Genomic DNA, 12,291 nt, shown 5'->3' with positions numbered 1-12,291 from the left:
GCCACACAGGAACAAGAAGTTCATTTATTCAAATGTTCATCAGCCAAAACTTCCAGGCAGATTCATAGTAATCCCTTACAAGTAAGGAACCCAATCTGGCACAGGATTCTCGTGTTGCGCATCACAAACCTCTTTTAGGAGCTGTTAAAAGATAAGGAGTCTCTCCCTAAAATAAGTAGACATGAAGACAGGCAATCAATTGTGAATAAATTTGGACAATTTGTGGGGTTCACCAAAGAACCGTGTAGCTTTCTTGATGAAACTAACTTGGTCTAACGAGAACTTGGAATTTAATCACTTTATTTCTGAATTGAACTTCTCAACATACAAAGATATTGTGGGTTCCATGGTCAGAAAAGGGTGAGGAAGGGTTTCTAAAAAATGATCAGGGAATCCCATGGTGGTCCAGTGGTTAGGACTCAAGAGCTTCCACTGCAGGGACCCCGGATTTGATCCCTGGTTGGGGAACTAGATCCCAAAAGCTACGAGGCACAGCCAAAAAATGAGGAAAAAAAAAAGATGAAAAATAACAATAAAGAAAATCAGGGTGGTGGGACTTCCCTGGTGGTACAGTGGATAAGAATTCACCTGCCAATGCAGAGGACGCGAGTTCGATCCCTGGTCCAGGAAGATTTCACATGCTGCAGAGCAACTAAGTCTGCATGCTTGCAGCTACTGAGCCTGTGCTCCACAACAAGAGAAACTATTGCAAAGAGAAGCCCTTGCACCCACCGCAACTAGAGAATAGCCCCTGCTTGCCACAACTAAAGAAAGCCCGAGTGCAGCAACCAAAACTGCAACCCCATGGGCTGCAGCCTGCCAGGCTCCTCTGTCCATGGGGATTCTCCAGGCAAGAACACTGGAGTGGGTAGCCTATCTCTTCTCCAGGGGATCTTCCCCAACCCAGGGGTCGAACCGGGGTCTTCTGCATTGCAGGCGGATTCTTTACCAGCTGAGCTATCAGGGAAGCCCAAAAGAAATAAATAAATTAAAAAAAAATTTTTTTTTTGATGATCAAAGGCAGGAAAAGAGGAAAAGGGCAGAGGTTATGAAGCTGGTCTCCATCCCTAAGCCCAAGGAGAAGCTGTGAGGGATGGGCAGGGAGATAAGGGCTGTCATTCCCTGCGGGGCTTTGAAACAGAATCTTTTCCCATTTACCAGATTCCGTTTTTCCTCGTGTCCCCGTGAACCTACTCCAGCCACTACAAACTCCCCATAAATGTCACAGGGGAACTTCCTGTTCCCTTCTAAAGATGGAAACACTGAATACAAATGACTGAATTTTGCAAATTTGTGCAGGCAGGGAATCAAGGCATGCATTTTTAAAGTGTACACGGCTCATCTAATTCAATAAGTAGTTCCAAATCGAATTACACTTCACACTTTGTACAGGGCAGGAAGCGTCTCCCCAAAGCCTGATGAGGAACCAGGGGGCCAGAAATCTGAGAGCCTGCCCTCTGGCCTGAAAGCCGGCTTAGAGATCCAGCACAAAGGCGAAGGCCTCTCCGAAGAAAGACGGGAGTTTGCAAACGCCAGGAGTTGCATCTCTCTCCCCATTGGATCTTTCCCAAGAGGAGACTCAAAACAAAGTCGCAGCTTTAGGGTTTCTGTGCAGGGACAGATTGGGTGGAAAGACTTCCCACGACCCCGCGCCCTTTGCAAGACCTGGGAGGGGACAGGGTAGGAACAGCCCCTGCTCCCACCCGACTCTATTCATTCAGGGGCCCAGGGCGCCCCAAAGTCCAGTGGGGGGTGATTCCCCACTTCTACTGCCCGCCCTTGTCTCTTGCCAAACCCTTTAAAGCAAACGTCTTCCCTTTTGTCCAGGAAAGAATCTCAAGAACCTCTTCGCTTCTGCCAACACGGTTTCAATTGGCGTCGGTCGGTGGAGCCAGATTTGGACGGCATCCAACACTCAGCCCGCACCCCCCCCACCCCCTTCTGGAAGAGGCCCCCTCTGTTCTTTCATTTCCAGCCCGCCTCCCGCCCCACTCCTCCAGCAGAGTTCCTCACCCGGGTTCAGCAGCCTATTGAGACATCAATCTTTGGTCAGAGCAGGCTCCAACCTGCACCGTGTCCTAGGCGCTTTCCTAAAACGCGGTCTGCAGAACTGAGTGCCGCCGAATCCGCGAGGCGGAGGAGGCCAGGGATGAGGCCTCCAACTTCCTGTGTCAAGGGATTTATCTTTCATTCTGTGTTCCGCCGCCCACACTAGCCTCGAAGGCTCAGAGAATGTGCCCCCGAGCTGCCTCCCACCCCAGGGAACCTTCCAGCAGGATAGACCCTGCCCCAAGGCAAACCCGGAATCCAGCCCGCCCACCGCGTCCAAGTGGTCAGCCACAGAGAGATTCCGTTAGTTCTTGGCAAGTGCTCGCAAAGTTAAAGAGAGAAAGAGAAGACCTTCCCCCACTGATGGGTGGAAAGTGGCCATTTGTCACGGGGTGGAGTCCCCCGGCCCCCCTCTCCTATCAGCAGGACTGTCAGCAGACGCACACCAGAGCTCCGTGCTGGGGAGGCTGGGGGCGCCCACTCCCATAACTGATGAGATCATGTAAAATAACAAAAACTAGACAGGGTCCTCTAGGGTGCAAGAGAGCGGCCCCCTGCCAGGAGCTAAGTAGGAAAAGAGCTCGCCCGCCCCAGAGATACCAAGCAATTCTCCCGTCAGATCATCTGCTCAGGCTCCGAGATGCTGCCTAATGAGGTCTCCTCCCCCACCCCCCAAAGGACCCCCTACCCACCCTGATCCCTTCAGAGAGGCGGGAGCTGAAGGCACAGCCAGGGAGGGGGCCAAGCAGGGAGGGGCAAGTTCCTAGGCCAGGAGCGGAAGCCTGACCAATGACCCCATAAGGAGGGAGGCCCTCTCATACCACTAGTTGGAGGGGCCAGGAAGGTTGTGGGGAAGGCGGGAGGGCCAGCAGCTCTGGACCGCCTTGAACCATGTCACCGTCCGCCGGCAGCTCCAGCTCCGGGCTGATGTGAGTCGAGGCAGCTGGCATCACGTCCCCCCTCCCCACCTCCCCCCTCCCCACCTCCAGCTTCTTCCTGCTCGGGAGGTTGGGGGTCAGGAAGCAGTGTGCGCAGAGCCTGGGAACCCACGCGGCCCCTCACACGGCTCGCTCCATGTCCACTCAGCAGAGAGCCCGCCTAGACTGTGCCCACCTGCCCACGGGGCTGCCCGGAGCCCTGCCTGCTGGAAAGGCCCTCCTGCTCCCCAGCCCACGCAGTGCTTAGCCTCTGCTCTCCCAAGGGAGCCCCTGGGCAGAGGGGATATGCCGGGGCATGTCTGTGACATCTTGGGCCACACCATGAGCCACAAGGTCAAATGCTCCCTGAAGTGAGATGGGGATGGTGAGCTCAGGTATATACACGCACTGGTCAACCACAGGCTCACCCCAGAAAAAAGCAGTGTGTGTGGACAGCATGCCTCACCCCCTCGGAACACATGTGCAACACCCATGAAACACTGCCCACAGAAGATGCTGGCCATGGGCAGGGTGCACAGACACCCCCGAGCCCCGTGTGGGTCGGACACTAGGCAGAGTCCCGCTTCCTGCGCCTCCTGCACACTGGCGCTGTGCATGATACGAAGCTTGGGTGCACCACTGGATCGGGAGCTCTGACCAGATGGAGCCATTTTAAGGGGTCACCCCCCACCCCAACGTCTCCTCTGCTGCTCCTCCTCTGTCTCCGGGGTCTCCACTGCCTCGCTGGCTCCTCCTCCGTCTGTAGAACCAGTCTGGTTCCAACTGGACACTCTTCCCAGTGATCCTGCCCATCCTCTGAGCATCAGATGCCAACCTCTGTTCAGAATCATACACCAGTGCCAATCATGACTCAGCAGAGATGGCCCACTATGCCAGGCCCCCTGCCCAGAGCTGGGTATCCTCGGCCCCTGCCCTAGTGAAGCCTGGATGCCTCCCACTAAACATGCCACCAACTGAGCTCTGGACCCATCCGTGCCACCCACCCCCATGAGTAACAGCATCTCCACCCATCCAGTTACTACAGCAGGAAACCCAGGGGCCAGCCTTGGTCCCTCCTTCCATTGGCCCACATCCAGTCATCCACCCCAAATCCTATCAATCTGAATTCAACACATCTGAAGGCAGTCACCTGGCCTCCCACCTCCATGGCTCCCACAAGCCAAGCCATCCCCATTAAGTCCCCATTAAGTCCCCCACCCACCACCCCACCGCAGGGTCCATCCTTCTCAAGGCACCAGGAAGGCCTGTTTAAAACAAATTAATCGCATTGCTCCCCTGGCTTGAAAGCCTGACTGGGTCCCCCTGTACCTGGGATAACACAAGATCCCTGAGGCCCCAGAATCCTGCAGCTGGGACCCTGTTCCATCCCAGACTCCGTGTGTGACCCTGAGCAAGTAACTTAACCTCTCAATGCCTCAGGTTTCTGATGGGTAATATGAGATAATACCTGCCTTGTAAGAGTTCTGTGACCACCAAACGACATATTTACAAAGCACAGACTAGAGCCTGGCACGGCCAAGGCACAGAGCATGTGTCAGTAAAATAGAAGCCCGTGCCCGGCTCTCCCGTTTCGACATGTGCACCATCTCCCTGGCTCCTTTCCTCTCCTCAAACAAGGCTCCCCAGGGAGGTCCTCCCTTGGCTCTGCTCCGGGGGACTCCCGGTGTCCCATGGTTCTCCTCCCGAGTGCCCCTGCTCACAGCCTGCAATTGCAAGGTCTGTCTCCTCTGCTCACACATCCCACAGCCTGGTACATAAGATATCGAATGAGTGAATGAAAGGCCAGCTCGCTGCCTCCCGCCCTCCTCTCTTCCCAGAGCATCGCGGGGCCGCTGCTCCCGGGTCGGTGCAGGCGGCCCCTCCGCGAGGCTCCCGCGGTGCTGGCCTGCATCCTTTCCCACGGGCTTCCCGGGCTTCCCTCTGCTCAGCCTTCCGCGTGTGCCAGCATGTGAATGAGACGTGAACGATTTCCGGTTTCCATCCCCCTTCTGGAACCACAAAGCATCTTGCGAAAGGATGGATGCACTTCCTGGGACAGCTCCTGCCCCTTTAGGAAATTCTGTTCAGGAAACCGTCAGTGAGGGCATGGGGATGCCCACAGGGGAGAGGAGACTGGAAGGCCCCTAATCCCTACCCCCTTCCTCGTGCGTGCACCCTAAGCTGCTTCAGTCGTGTTCAACTCTTTGCCACCCTATGGACCTGGGGCCTGCCAGCCTCCTCTGTCCATGGGATTCTCCAGGCAAGAATACTGGAGTGGGTTGCCATGCCCTCCTCCAGGGGATCTTCCTGACCCAGGGATCAAACCCGTGTCTCTTACGTCTCCTGCCTTAGCAGGTGGGCTCTTTACCACTAGCGCCACCCGGGAAGCCCACACGCTTCCCCACCTACCCCTAACTGGGGCCTCAGGGCATGTGAGGTCTCCTCTCCCTGAAGCTTGGGCAGAGCAGGCAGGGGTGCTGGAGGGGGCGGGCACGGGGAGGGGGGCCCTCAGGTCTGAACACCTGGGCCCACCCGGGGCTCTGTCTGAACCCTGAAACCTCACCCACGCCGCTCTCCACACTGCAGCTGACCTGGCCAGTGCCACGGTGAGGAGTGGGTCCCCTACGTGCAGTGGCCGGGCCACCAGGCACTAGGCATCCATTAATTTGCTGTCCAGCAGTTAAAGGTGACATAGCAGCAGCCTAAACTTAAGAGTGATTGAGTCAGCTGGCAAAGTATTAATCGTGACACCAGCAGGGCCTCTGCAGAAGGCCCCTAGAGCACTCGGTCCTGGCCCCCAGGAGCTTGGCCAAGAACACAAGAAGCCAGGCCGGGCCATCGGAGGAGGGCTGACCGCCATCCGGGCTGGCCTGCGCACAGCACTTTACAGCTTACAGAGCGCTCAGACTCGCTTTGTCGTATCCGATCCTCGCCTTCACATCCTTCCTTAGACTCGACATTTCCTGCCGTAATTAGCTGACACTTTTGAAATCAGACCAAAATAACAAGAGCTATAGTAACAACACATTCTCCTACAAGTTGAGACGAAAGATAAAGGAAGGGGCTCGCTGGTCCCCAGGGCCTCCCCCACTTCCTGGGACCCAGCAGACCCCCCAACCCATCCCCTACACCCTCCGCACGCGGTGGAGACCTACTGTGGACCGAGACTGTCCGGCGTCCTCCAACCGATGGATTTGCGCCTCTGAAGGAGCTTCGCCTCAGTCAGCACAGGACCTGGAGGCGCCTCCAGCCCCCGAGGGTGGGAGCCTGTCCCCTCCCAGGTCTCCCCAACCCGCGGCTGCGGGAAGGAGCCACATTCATATGGTAATTTCTGCCTGTGAATTGCCGAGGAGCAGAGGCCCCCTCCAGCTGCCGGGAGGGCGGGGAGGACCGGGAGGAGGGAGGAAGCCGGACCGCCCCGCCGCCGCCTTCCCGGGACCGCGCCAGTGGGCCCTCCCCAGCGCGCTCCCGGGCGCGATGCTCAGAGTGGACCCAGCAGGCGCCCAGACGTGCACACGGGTGAGCCTTTGCTGGATGCACTTGTGCGGTGGCTTAAAAAGACAAGCAACACGCATTCGTTCCGCAGCTTAACTTTCCTGCCTGTGATGCACACCACCGTCCAGAAAGGGTGTATCTTGTTGCTCCTGCAGATTCTGGGGGAACAGCAGTCACCCTCACACCCTCCCTGGACCCCAGAGGCCGACCTGCCCTAAGTCCTGCATTTCACCCTCCCAGGAAGGAAACACCTCCCCCTCCGGCCAGGAATGGACACGGGGGTGCATCCTCACCCCCACCTTCCCACTGGGGGAGGGTACTCCAACCCCGCCCACTCCTTCCACCCACTTCCTCTTTCACTGCCACTACCTCACTGTCACATGCCCCCATCTCCCCTGGAGAGGACACACAAGCCTTCCTTCTCCCCTTCCTGCCTTGTCCTGGGCCCTGTGCAGGGCAAGGAAACCAGAAGTCAGTGGCAGGACCCAACAGGCTCCTCTGCTCCTTGATCCCACCCCCAACTCCTCCCTGCATTAATTCCTCATTGATTCATCCTGTTCTGCAAAGCTTGGCCGTGGACTCACAGTGAAACCAAAGAACCCCCAGCCAACTGCACAGAGACACAGATTCAAGACTTGACACACAGTGCTCACAGCCTCTGGGAGGGGGCCCAAGAGACCACAGTGTACCCCTAACTGGGTGCTGGCGAGCCAAGTGCTCCCAGCTGACTGTGCAGGTCCCCAAGAGAAACAAAAACACAGGTGCCCACCCAAACCTGGGCCCCAGTGTTCACTGCAGCACGATTCACATGAGCTACAAAGTGGACACAGCCCAAATAAATGCCCATCAACCCATGAATGGATAAACACAACGTGATGCAACTGTTAAAGTGGAATACTGTGCAGCCATAAACAGGGATGGAGCGTGGACACATTATATATGGATGAACCCTGAAAACATTACGCCGGGTGAAAGACGCCAGATACAAAAGGCCACCCACTAAAAAAGAGAAGAAAGCCATTCACGACATGATTCTACCGACAGAAGTTACTAGGATAGGCAAATTCACAGACAGCAGGCAGATTCGTGGCTGCCAAGCGCTGAAAATGACCAGTAATGGACTTAAGATCTCTGAGGGGTGGTGACAAAAATATTCTGGAATTGGTGATGATGGTAACTTTGTAAGTATATGGGAAACCGCTGAATTGTACACAATAAAAGGGTGCATTTTCTGGAATGTGGATTATATCTCCATAAAGCTATTATCAACAAGGCCAATGACTGTGGTCCCCAGGGAGTGAACCAGAACAACGGTGTCCTCTGGCCCACGGCTGCCCCCTCCACCCCCCGCACCAATCCAGCCTGCACGCCCCTGCCCCCTTTCCATTCAGCAGCCTGTATGTGTCTGTGTGTGTTGGGGAGTGACTCCGGTGACTTCTCCACCTGTGCAGCCCGCTCCTCACACCACCACTGCTCGTAAGGACTCAACATGAACTTTTAAGAAGGGGCTTCAGCGTCACTGGGCTAGAACCTGTCAAGTCATAGAAGGACCCAGGAGCAAGCCCTGTTTACAGAAGGAAGCCTCACCCTGAAAGGAGGAGGATGTGGCAGCAAAAGCAGCCAGTCAGCAATCAGAAAGGCTGAACGTGGCTCATCCTGGATCTCTGCACAGGAGGGACAAGGGGTGAAAACCTTTGCTACCCAGGACACCCACTCAGACCCCTTCCATGTGCCTGAACCAGTGGGGTGCAGCCGACGTGGGTCAGCGCCCACCTGCACCCTGCCACCACCCGCCTGACCAGCCAGGTGCCAAGGCTGGTCGGAGCCCTGAGCACTAGCTAGTCCGGAGGAAATGATTGCAGAGCTGCTGGGGGGCCACCGCCGGATTTCCTGGGCCCACCCCAAATCCGTTAGAGGCCTAAGTCCTCTCTCCACTCCCTGTCCCAAACCTCCAGAATGCCAAACAAGCCACAACGAGAGAGAATTCAGTGAAGCCCAACTTTTATGAGGTGGTGCAGGCCTCAGGGGTGGAGGGGCCCCCAGATTTCTCAAGGTTTAATTATAACTTTAGCACTTGGGTTTTAGGGTGCCCCGTGGTGTGAATAAGCTCTCTACTTCAAGCCATCCTCGGGGAGCCCCACGGTGAGCTGGGGGGGAGCCCACAGAGAGGCCTCTGGCCTCAACTGTACCCACCCCACAACACCCGAGGAGCAGCTCCCCCACCCCTGACTCACACGTCTCCCCACAAGCCGGTGAACTGGAGCAGGCTGAATGCAGAAACTGAGGTGCACGGGGTCACCCGGCCATCTCTCCGTGGCCCACGAGGGGCCTGGCCCCCAGGCACAGTGGCTCCTCTTCAGCAGACGGAGAGCAGATGGCTCCCCCCCGCAAAGCGTTGCTGGATGAACACACGAAGGAGTGAGAGTGAGGGGGACAGAGCCGGCTGCTGGCACATAGACGGGGTCCCAGGAGCCTCGGGGAGACGGGACCAGGCCGTCCGGTTCCACAGTGGGCCCCGGAGGAAGCTGGGGAGGCAGCCAGGAGTTTGGAAAGATGGAAAAGGACAGCTGAGCAGCTTTGCGCCAGGCAGGCAGGAAGCAGGAAGTAGGCATCTGCGGAGGGGGTGCTCTGTGGGGGTGGCCCTCACGGAGGTGAGCCATGTGAGAAGCAGCTGCCACATAGACACGGGGCGCCCCCCTCACCTCCTGAGCCCCCTCCTCTGCCTGACTGTGCTCCTCACCATCGCACTCCAGTCCCGGAGGGTGGCCATGGAGGCCAAGGGGACACCAAAGCGCCTTCCTACCTGCCCTCAGCACCTCCTGGGCATTGGGTGACACACGGAGGACCTGTTTTCCCACTTTTTCAACAACTGCACTTAAACCAATAGAAAACAGATGCCCCTTAAAACGTGTTCTCCTTCCCCTGAGGAACAGTCTGGGAGGATGGCGTTTCGTCACGGACCTGTCCCAACCCAGCGTTCCCCTCGCTTCGGTGCCCACCTCGGTCATGTGGGGAGGGAGGCAGGCAGCGCCCCCAGCTGGTGACGAGGGTCCCGTAAATGACACTCCTGGACGTGGAGACTGGGGACCACAGGCACCTGGCCCTGAGGAGCCCGCGGTTGGGAGCCGGCGCCGGTTGTGGGGCTCCTGGCCTGGTGGGCCGACTGAAAAGCCACTGGGGTGACTGAAGGGACGTCAGCAGAGCGTGCGGTTTGCAGAGTGGCCCCGGGACCTCTGCTCTGTGTCCTCTGTCACTGCAGGGCCGAGGGAGGGCTCCCCTGTGGGAGGCTGTGCAGTGACACCCTCCACTGCTCTCTGCACTCCCTGCCCCCCCCACCAGCCCTCCTCCACAGCCCCCAAATGACAATCAACAAGGATTCTCACTCCAACTCAACGGGGCCGCTGTCCACCTGTCGCTCATCTCCAGGGCCCACAACTGACCCCAGCAACTGGCAGCTCTTCCTTGGTCCTGGGCAGCCGAGAAACAAAAGACTGGGATCCTGTCCTCACTTCCCAATGGCTCCCACGGCACCAGAGCATGGAGGCAGGCCGGGGGTCATCTGATCCAGTCCCCTGCCCTAGGAAAATGTATTCAAATCACCAAAGAAACACTGCTCTTCGGTCCTTTCTCTTTAAAAAAAAAAAAAAAAAAAAAAAAGAAGGGCTCCAAGAAGCGCTCGTGAAAAGAGCAAAACAAATGTCTGTTCTTACAAGGCTCTCTGAAGCTTGTCTCGTCTCACAGGAACCACAGAGCGTGTGAATAAAAGATGAAACACCACGATCACGCAGTATTGCTCACGCCTCCACTGAGAAACAACAGGAGCGTCCAGGCCTCCACAAAGACCGAGAAGGCTCAACCCAACGCAGGGGCATGGCCGGGGCAAGACACACAGGCAGGACGCAGATGTCCTCACCTGCTGTGTCCGTCTCGAAGGAGGGAGACTCACTTTCTTGCCCCGGGAAAGGGAAAACCTTATCTGTCGTTGTGAGAGGCCTTGTCAACAGGCCTGGGAGATAAGATAAGAGATAAGGGTGTGGGAGGCGGGAGGAGGTGCACGCGCATTCCACTGGGGACACCAGCAAGGACGCTCGTCAGAGCGACGGCCTCACTGGGCGCTCGGTGCCTGGCACTCGCAGGGCAGGACAGGACCAGGGGTTCCCCTCCAGGGCACATGGCTGCGGAGGGCCCTGCGGCACGCACGGCAGAAGCAAAGAAACAGAGGGTGGAGCATCCCTCCTCCACGAAGGCTCCGTGGGGCTCAGTATGGGCGACTGAACCTCAACCTGTAGCTTCTGAGAACAGCCAGGATGCTCAGGAGTTGACATCTCATGGGGTGGGTGCTGGCCCACCCCTCCCACTCCCCGCCAGCTTCAGCAGGGCAACAAGAAACGGGGTGCTTCTGCTATGATCTGGCTACTAAACCCAGGTTAAAGGATTTATTTACGCTGAAATGGCCATGAAGGGAGAGGAAGCAAATTGGTTCATCTTCCCTCTTTCAGGCCCTTTGCTTTGAGCTGCCCTTCCCCTGCCACCAAGGGCCAGCCCCGCAGCCCAGATGGGTGGGTGGGGTGATGCAGCTCAGCTCCTGTGGGGGACAGGTGAGCCCAGGTGAGGCCAAGTGGCCACTCAGGCCCCTGCAGAGGTGGAATCAGAGCTCCCAAGGCCTCTCAGCAGTAAGCCCTTCTCCGCCAGATCTTAGTAGTGATAAAAGAGAAGAGAGTGGCAAGTTAGAACCCCACCCACCCACCCACACCCCAGGGCCAGATGTTCCACCTACCGCTCTGCGAGCCCCAGTACAGAGCCTGCAGGGAGCCCGTTGGGAGGTGGGCAGGTTGGAGGGCCCACCAGGTGGGGCAAGGCGCCCTCCTGGCTGTGGATCAGACCCGCACCTTTGCTGGCCACCCCCCCAGGCTGCACAGCCAACAGGCTGGCCTGCGGAGCTGGCTGCCTGGCCACCACCTCGGGCGCACTCCTGGGAAGGCGTCAGGAGGCTTCACTGAGCTGCTGAGAACAGGTCCCTACCTGTCCCAGGAACCAGGCTGGTACTCAACAAACAAACCCAAGCCTGGTGCTGGCAGGCAGAAGTCTGGGAGGGGAGTCCCGGCCAAGAGCTATGACGCCTGCTGGAAGCATCTTCCTCAAGACCCCGGCTGAGGGGAGCTGGGACCCCAGCTCCAATCCCTGAAGCATCTGTGGCCTAAGCCAAGGTTGGGGGCGGGCGAGAAGAGGGATGGGGCTGGCACAGCAGGTGTGGAAGGCTGACCACCACGGCAGAGGGCCCCGGCCAGGGCCTCGGGGGCCAGCAAGCATCTGTCCTCACCCTCACAGGGTGAAATAAAGTCCTGCTTCCTACACACCCGGCCAATGGGAGAGGGAGGGAGCCCAGAGCCATCAGCAGTCTGGGAAAGGCGGCCAGGAGTGAGCCGTGCGGGGGGGTGACTGTGCAGGGGTGACCGGCGTCCTAAGAGACCTCTGACACCACAGGAAGCCAGCGCCGCTCCATGCTGCTGGGGGAGGCGGGTGCTCTCCTTCTGCCGAATGCATCTCAGCCCTAGGATGCCTCCCTCCTGCAAAGCTGCCCTATCTGACAAGAGCCGTTCAGGCTGGTGGTGACACAGCAGGAAGTGGGGAGAGCACAGGGTGGCCGTGGAAGCAGGCAGGGGTGGGGAAGTAAGTCAGCCCCAGGATCCTGGCTGTCTTAAGGGGTTCAGGGCTTCTGGGGTGAAAGCCCTGGTGAACCCCAGCCTGGAGGCCTGGGGCGATGGACCTGGCACTCAGGGAACAACCCCAAGGGCCCCCTCAAGGCTTGGTGTTGGTGGGGGCCAATGAC

The 12,291-nt window shown here is 57.9% G+C and overlaps 1 protein-coding gene across 6 annotated transcripts in view; it reads right to left on the bottom strand.

Moving 5' to 3' along the window:
* SEPTIN9 (septin 9) overlaps positions 1 to 12,291 on the bottom strand; it is a 148,886-nt gene that overhangs the window by 22,719 nt on the left and 113,876 nt on the right. The window contains exon 1 of one of the 6 annotated variants that reach the window (XM_055575244.1): positions 8,696 to 8,948. The exons of 4 other annotated variants lie outside the window; for them this stretch is intronic. The gene's annotated coding sequence lies outside the window, so the exon portion shown is untranslated. Of the gene's footprint in view, positions 1 to 2,013; positions 2,132 to 8,695; positions 8,949 to 12,291 lie in introns of those variants that run through there. One more of the 6 variants, XM_055575243.1, reaches the window with a different exon arrangement.

This window comes from Bubalus kerabau, chromosome 4 (assembly GCF_029407905.1).
Source record: "Bubalus kerabau isolate K-KA32 ecotype Philippines breed swamp buffalo chromosome 4, PCC_UOA_SB_1v2, whole genome shotgun sequence".
Classification (NCBI taxonomy): Eukaryota; Metazoa; Chordata; class Mammalia; order Artiodactyla; family Bovidae; genus Bubalus; species Bubalus kerabau.
The sequence above is the reverse complement of the archived record's forward strand: the minus strand, read 5'-3'. Positions and strand labels throughout refer to the sequence as shown.